The sequence below is a fragment of the Anolis sagrei genome, chromosome 2, assembly GCF_037176765.1.
Source record: "Anolis sagrei isolate rAnoSag1 chromosome 2, rAnoSag1.mat, whole genome shotgun sequence".
Lineage (NCBI taxonomy): Eukaryota > Metazoa > Chordata > Lepidosauria > Squamata > Dactyloidae > Anolis > Anolis sagrei.
Genome location: NC_090022.1, coordinates 26,100,873 through 26,107,427, shown reverse-complemented (window position 1 = coordinate 26,107,427; position 6,555 = coordinate 26,100,873).

Here is a 6,555-nt window from a genome sequence, read left to right as displayed (position 1 = left end):
AACTTTGGCCCTCCGGGTGTTTTGGATTTCAGTCCCCGCAGGGGACTCAGGGCAGATTACAGTGTACATGGCATACATGGCAAACATTCAATGCCATAGACACACAACATTTATAGGCAGACACACAGAGGCTATTTAACTTTCCAGCTTTCATGAAGGTATTCTGGCCACCTGGGGAGCTGTTGCTTCACTGTCCATTTGAGACACTGATGGAGTACTTCCTCATTCTTTGCTTGCTTGCTTGCTGGAGATTTTATGGCGTCGTAAATTAGTAAAATTAGCCTCGCTGCATAAGCAATACCTAAATTTCCTACTTGACAGATGCAACTGTCTTTCGGGCTGCAAAGGTCGACAGCAAGCTACACACAATGGTCAGAAGCTTACTCCGACCTGGGCTGGCTTCGAACTCATGACCTTTTGGTCAGTAGTGATCTTAATGCAGCTGACTCCCAGCCAGCTGCACCACAGTCCTGATGCTTTTGACATTGGATAGACAGACAGACAGAGGATGGGTAGATGGATAGATGGATAGGATAGGAATTGTACTGGTAAAAATGGGATGATGCAGAGGCCAAATAATCGGCTTATGCAAAGCCCCATTGGGCAAAAGAGTAGCTGGCGCATAGGTGTATGGTGAGCCCATGAAAAGTGTACAAAGCTATAGGTTTTTCTATAACTCTCTGAGGACCATAAGATTGCAGTTTTAGCTTGGTTTAAAATCCCTTTTTATAATTGCCTTTGTCATAGATGTGGATCAAATGTGGTCTTTGGGCAAGTGGGCAACCTGTTCAAGACCTCCATCTTCACTGTTGTATAATGCAGCTTCAGAATGCATCTTAGCTGCATGAATTATTTGAGACCCCTTCTACACTGCCATATAAAATCCAGATTATCTGCTTTTAACTGGATTATATGGCGATGTAGAATGATATAGTCCAGTTCAAATCAGATAATGTAGATTATCTGCTTTGAAGATCTGGATTATATGGCAAAGAGAAGAGGCCTGAGTCTACCCTGCCTGACAGATGGCCATCCAGCCTCTGTTTAAAAGCTTGCAAAGAAGGAGCATCCACCATACTCCAGGGCAGAGAGTTCCACTGCTGAACGGGTCTCACAGTCAGGAAGTTCATCCTAATGTTCAGATGGAATCTCCTTTCTTGTAGTTTGATGCCATTGTTCCGCATCTTAGTCTCCAGGGCAGCAGAAAACAAGCTTGCTCCCTCCTCCCTATGATTTCCTCTCACATATTTATACATGGCTATCATGTCTCCTCTCAGTCTTCTCTTCTTCAGGCTAAACATGCCCAGCTCTCTAAGGTGCTCCTCATAGGGCTTGTTCTCCAGTCCCTTGATCATTTTAGTCACCCTCCTCTGGACACATTCCAGATTGTCTATATCTCTCTCCAATTGGGGTGCCCAAAATTGGACACAATATTCCAGGTATGATCTAACCAAGGCAGAATAGAGGGATAGAGTTCCAAGGCCACTCTAACCTGATATTTCATTCCAGTCTTGAGCTATTCCAAATTGAGGCCTTGGCCAACTGACCTGCAGAACCATCCACGGTATCTAGGATGGCCATCTGTGAGGGGTGCTTTGAATGCAATATTCCTGCTTCTTGGCAGGGGGTTGGACTGGATGGCCCATGAAGTCTCTTCCAACTCTATGATTCTATAATTCTAGTTGACCCATTGCTCTTTATTTATATAGTGCCATAGAAACACATTACACTTTATAAGGAAAACAACCAAAAATAGTGGGCACCGCCAAAGGTGTACAGTGTAAAATATATGTGTACACACAGAGAGGGAGGGAAGGAATAATAAAACTATACTATGCAGCAAATTGTAAAACAAAGACTTGTCAGAAGCATCACAATGTCCAGAGATGGGGCCATCTAGTTGTGATTGGACTACAGTTCCCATCACCACTGGTCACTGGGCTTCCTCTGACCATGATGAGAAGGTAGCAATTTGGGAAAAGAATTTAAAACTTACCTTGTGCTTTGGGGGAAGCCGCAACCTGGACACTTGTACTTAGGTTATGACAAAACACAACACCTCACTCTTTTGGAAGCACCACAGCAGAATAGTAAGATTTACTAGTGAAGTATCACAGTGATATGTAAATAACTTGACTGTCCTCTGGACCTTTATAGTGTGAGTGCTAGGGTGTGGTGTCTATTTATAACTTCAGTACTGGAGCACTAATTCTTAAAGAGGGCACAAGTCCACTTAGGTATCGGCACCTGATGCTGTTCAGCTCTCAGACAGTCTGTATTAATCCTGAGTTTGCCTGGTTTCGATCCATCTCATTTTTAGAACATTGCCTTGGCAGGGCTTTTGAAATTTAGACTTTCTTTGATTCCTTATACTATTGGTGGGATTGCAAGTGCTTTATAAATTACATCCATTGTACAATCTCTGGCTACCATACTGTACAGAAGGTGGAATTCAGCCTGGTTTGGATCTCTTTGTACAATAGCAGTGACATGGGGAACTGTTGCTACATATGAATGCAGAAAGCACGTGGGCATACCTTCCAGCTGTTCCGATTTCCCAGGGACTGCCATGATTAATTTTGTTGTCTTATCACTTTTCAATTGTCGCAGTTCCTTTCTCCTTCCATTTTCCTCCTCTTATTATCAACTAACTTCAATTTATCCAATTAGGATTTTCTACGGGTACATCTATACTGTAGAATTAATGCACTTTGACATCAGTTTAACACCAAAGCTCATTGCTATGGTATTGCAAGAGTTGTAGTTTTGTGATGCAGCATCATAGGAGATCACTCATGGTGAACTTACTTATTTACTTACTTAGGGAATCCCTCATCTGAGTATGATGGCCTTCCAAGTGTAGTGTCTTGGTGGTGGCTCCATAGGTGACTATAGAGCCCTATTCTTGCATGTTGTCCTGCAGTGAGGTCATCGGTTTCCAGGTGGAAAGCAGTCCCAGTCAGGGTTGCCTTGATGCGCCTTCCTCTTGGCACATTTCTCCCTTTTGCTCTCCATTCGTGCCTCTTCAAATTCCACAGCACTGATGGTTGCAGCTGACCTCCAGTTAGAGTGCTCAAGCACCAGGGCTTCCCAGTTCTTGACGTTTATGCCAAAGTTTTTAAGGTTAGCTTTAAGCCCATCTTTAAATCTCTTTTCTTGCCCTCCAACATTCCATTTTCCACTCTTGAGTTGGGAGTATAGTAACTGCTTTGGGAGATGGTGATTGGGCTTTTGGACAATGTGGCCAGTTCAGTGTTGATGGTGTAGGAGCATCCCTTCAATGCTGATGGTCTTTGCTTCTTCCAGCACATTGACATTTATCTGCCTGTCTTCCCAAGAGATTTGCAGGATTTTTTGGAGGCAACACTGATAAAATCATTCCAGACTTGAATTTGATGTCTGTAGACAGTCCACGTTTCGTAGGCGTATAATAGGGTTGGGAGGACAATAGCTTTATAAATATGCACCTTGGTATCTCTACGGATGTCCCAGACTTCAAACACTCTGTGCTTGATTTGGAAAAATGCTGCACTTGCAGTGCTCAGGTGGTGATGTTTTTCAGTGCCAATGTTGACTAGTGTGTGCATTCAGAGGAAGACCTACAATCCACTCTAAATACCTTTGCAGAAGCATGCAAAAAGCTTCACTGAACACCGAGAAAACCAAAGTGCTCTTCCAGTAGTCACCAGCCAATCCCTCTGCAATGCCAGGAATACAGCTTAATGGTGTAACATCAGAAAATGTTGACATTTCTGCTACCTTGACAGCCATTTCTCCACTTATGGTCAAGTACAATGGTCTTCCAAATAGCATTATACTTGACTATACTTGTCTCGGTGGTGAGTTAGAGGGACTGAATCTATATCCACTGGCAATGTACTGGTCCATGGCTAAGATCTTGCAGATTTAACAGTTTTGCCTCCATTATCTCTCACTGATTGTCATGGGATTTTTGTTGGTTTTGCTTTGCTTGGAAGATGCCTGTGCATGAATTTGTGTGGGGATCAGCACACAGCAACCAACACAAATCTTCGCAGTGACCAACACACAATCCAATGGCATGTATTGAGTGATAAGTGGTCACCACAATGATTGGTTGCCTTTTATCTGTTGCAACCTTCATCCACTTTCACAGCGATTGTAATATGCACCATGTTATCATCCGCCTGCTCCACTGTTAAGGATTTCCTTGGACCATTCTAAGGGAAAAACAATGGAGCTGTGTCTTGCTGTCTCCCTCCCTCCCACTCCATGACCAGTGAGCCATCAGTACTCTTTGGCAGAGAAGGTAAAAGACCTTGCAAAACTACAAATCACATTATTGTATTGCATTAAGCAATGGCAGTTAAAGTGGCATCAAGCTGTATTCATTACACAATGTAGATGCATCCTAAATCAATGCCCATGCTTGGTAGGACTGTCTGAGAAATGTAATTTGGTAAGATGGGTGCATCATTTTCTCTTGCTCAGAGAAATATGCAAACAATTACTTTTTGACCCCAACTCTTAAAATACCCAGACAGTAATTCCTAAACTTTTGAGACCCAGCTCACATGCATTTAGATATCAGATACTTCTTTTCCTATGACCTAAACTGGGTTAGACTGGAACTAGGATGGTAGAGAATAGTAGCATGTGGATTGTAGGATGTACTCAGCTCTGACATCATTTTTAAATCCTATCTGTGCTGCCATACCTGTCAGGCTTGATCTCATCCCAGATTATCTGCTTTGAACTGGATTATATGAGTCTACACTGCCAGATAATCTGGAATAAGCAGGTAATCTGGGATCAGATCCTGGAATCCAGCGCAGTATAGACCCAGCCTCAGAAAAAGCATTTCTACCACTATGCCCTTGATAAAAAGTAAATATTCCTGTTTTAAAAGAGGATACATGAGAATCTAGGCTATTAGTCACTGACACACCTGGCTACATAAATACGTTCTCCCTGCACAACTTCTACACATCATTATCGCTTGTGTACGCATTGTTATAGAGACAAAGTTCAGCCTATTCCCAACAAGGAAATAAAGCACTTGTTTCTTCGTTCAATGTGCCTTGGAGATCAATTTTCCCTTTTGCACCATCTTTTTATCCAAGGGGAATAATCACCTGGACATCACCTGCTCGGACGTTCAAGAAATCACAAAGGTAACCAGTGCCTTCTCTTCAGTTATTGTTTTTTTTTGACAGAAGCCATGTTTGCCAAGCTAAATGAAAGAATGTGTCGGTAATAGCAACAGAGTACTTTGTAAAAGGGAAACCCAGGAGAGTTAGCAAGCAGCAGAAGCTCATTTGGGGTGGATCCTAGGAAGAATTGTTTTAGAAGATTGCAAACAATAGATAGTCCTGTGCTCTTATAATCACTGGATGCTGGAGCAAAACAGGTCTGTCTCCTGTTTGTATCTAAGTGTGTGCTGCCGCACGCTGGGTCTGTGCATTAGACTGTAGACAGGACATAAATTCTCTGTGCCCAACAGGATGCCGGGGCTGCCTCAGATTAAAGGCCCTTGGACCTCCCCAAAACAAAGTTCTGTAGAGGCTTAAAGTAAGTCCAACAAAGTTCTTTATTGATGAAAACAAACAGGTAATTTAAAGATTTCTTAACAGTCTATTGGCTCTTGCAATCTTGTTCACTGGGAACAGGCACTATCTTCACAACTATATAATAACTAATGGGGAAATCCTTAACTTCCAATCTGGGCAGTCTGTACTTGCCTCCGTTGGCGTGGAGCCCCTGCACCCGGTACCAACTGCGTCTGGCTTCCGCAAGCGACCCTTGCCAAGCAGAGCTTTGTAGACTTCCAGGGGAAAAGGATTCAGGCTTCCGTGGTGGCTGACTGAAGTCCCTCAGCGAAGAGCTGTAAGGCTGTATAACTCCAGTCAGGCTGTAGGCTGTATATCTCCCCGGCCAAGCCGTAGAAGACGAAGCTTTCTACAGGAGCTCATCGTTTTATGTCCTGTGCAAAAGGCTTCTCTATGTGGACTGACTCAAAAAGGCTCCTATTCCCTCCAAAACTCAAAAAGGGGCGGCACCAGGGAACCTAACTATAACTGACAGGTGGCTTGCCCTATGATTGCAAACTATAACAGGAAGCCACCCTGCTGCAAAATCCCAAGCCTGGGATTGCAAACAAACATTTAATGCAAAGCAAACAGAATTGGAGCTCCTGGTACAGCTGTACCAGCACAAAGTGTATCCTTCCATGAGAGCTGGGAAGACTTGGGGTTCATCTACACTGTAGAGTTGAAGCAGTTTGACATATCTTGAATTGCCATGGCTCAGTGCTATGGGATCCTTGTTCAGTGTTATTTACATATTTGAAAAGCTGTCATGAGGAAGAGGGAGCAGGCTTGCTTTCTGTTGTTTCAGAGACTACAACATAGAGCAATGGGTGCAAATTACAGAAAAGGGGATTCCATGCCTCCTGAATATTGGGAAGAACTTCCTGGCTACATGAGCCAACAATGTCATGCGGCAGCAAAAAAAAAGCCTGATAGGGCCAAATTGGACCTGATCCAGCTATGCACACATCAAAAACACTTGAGGCTA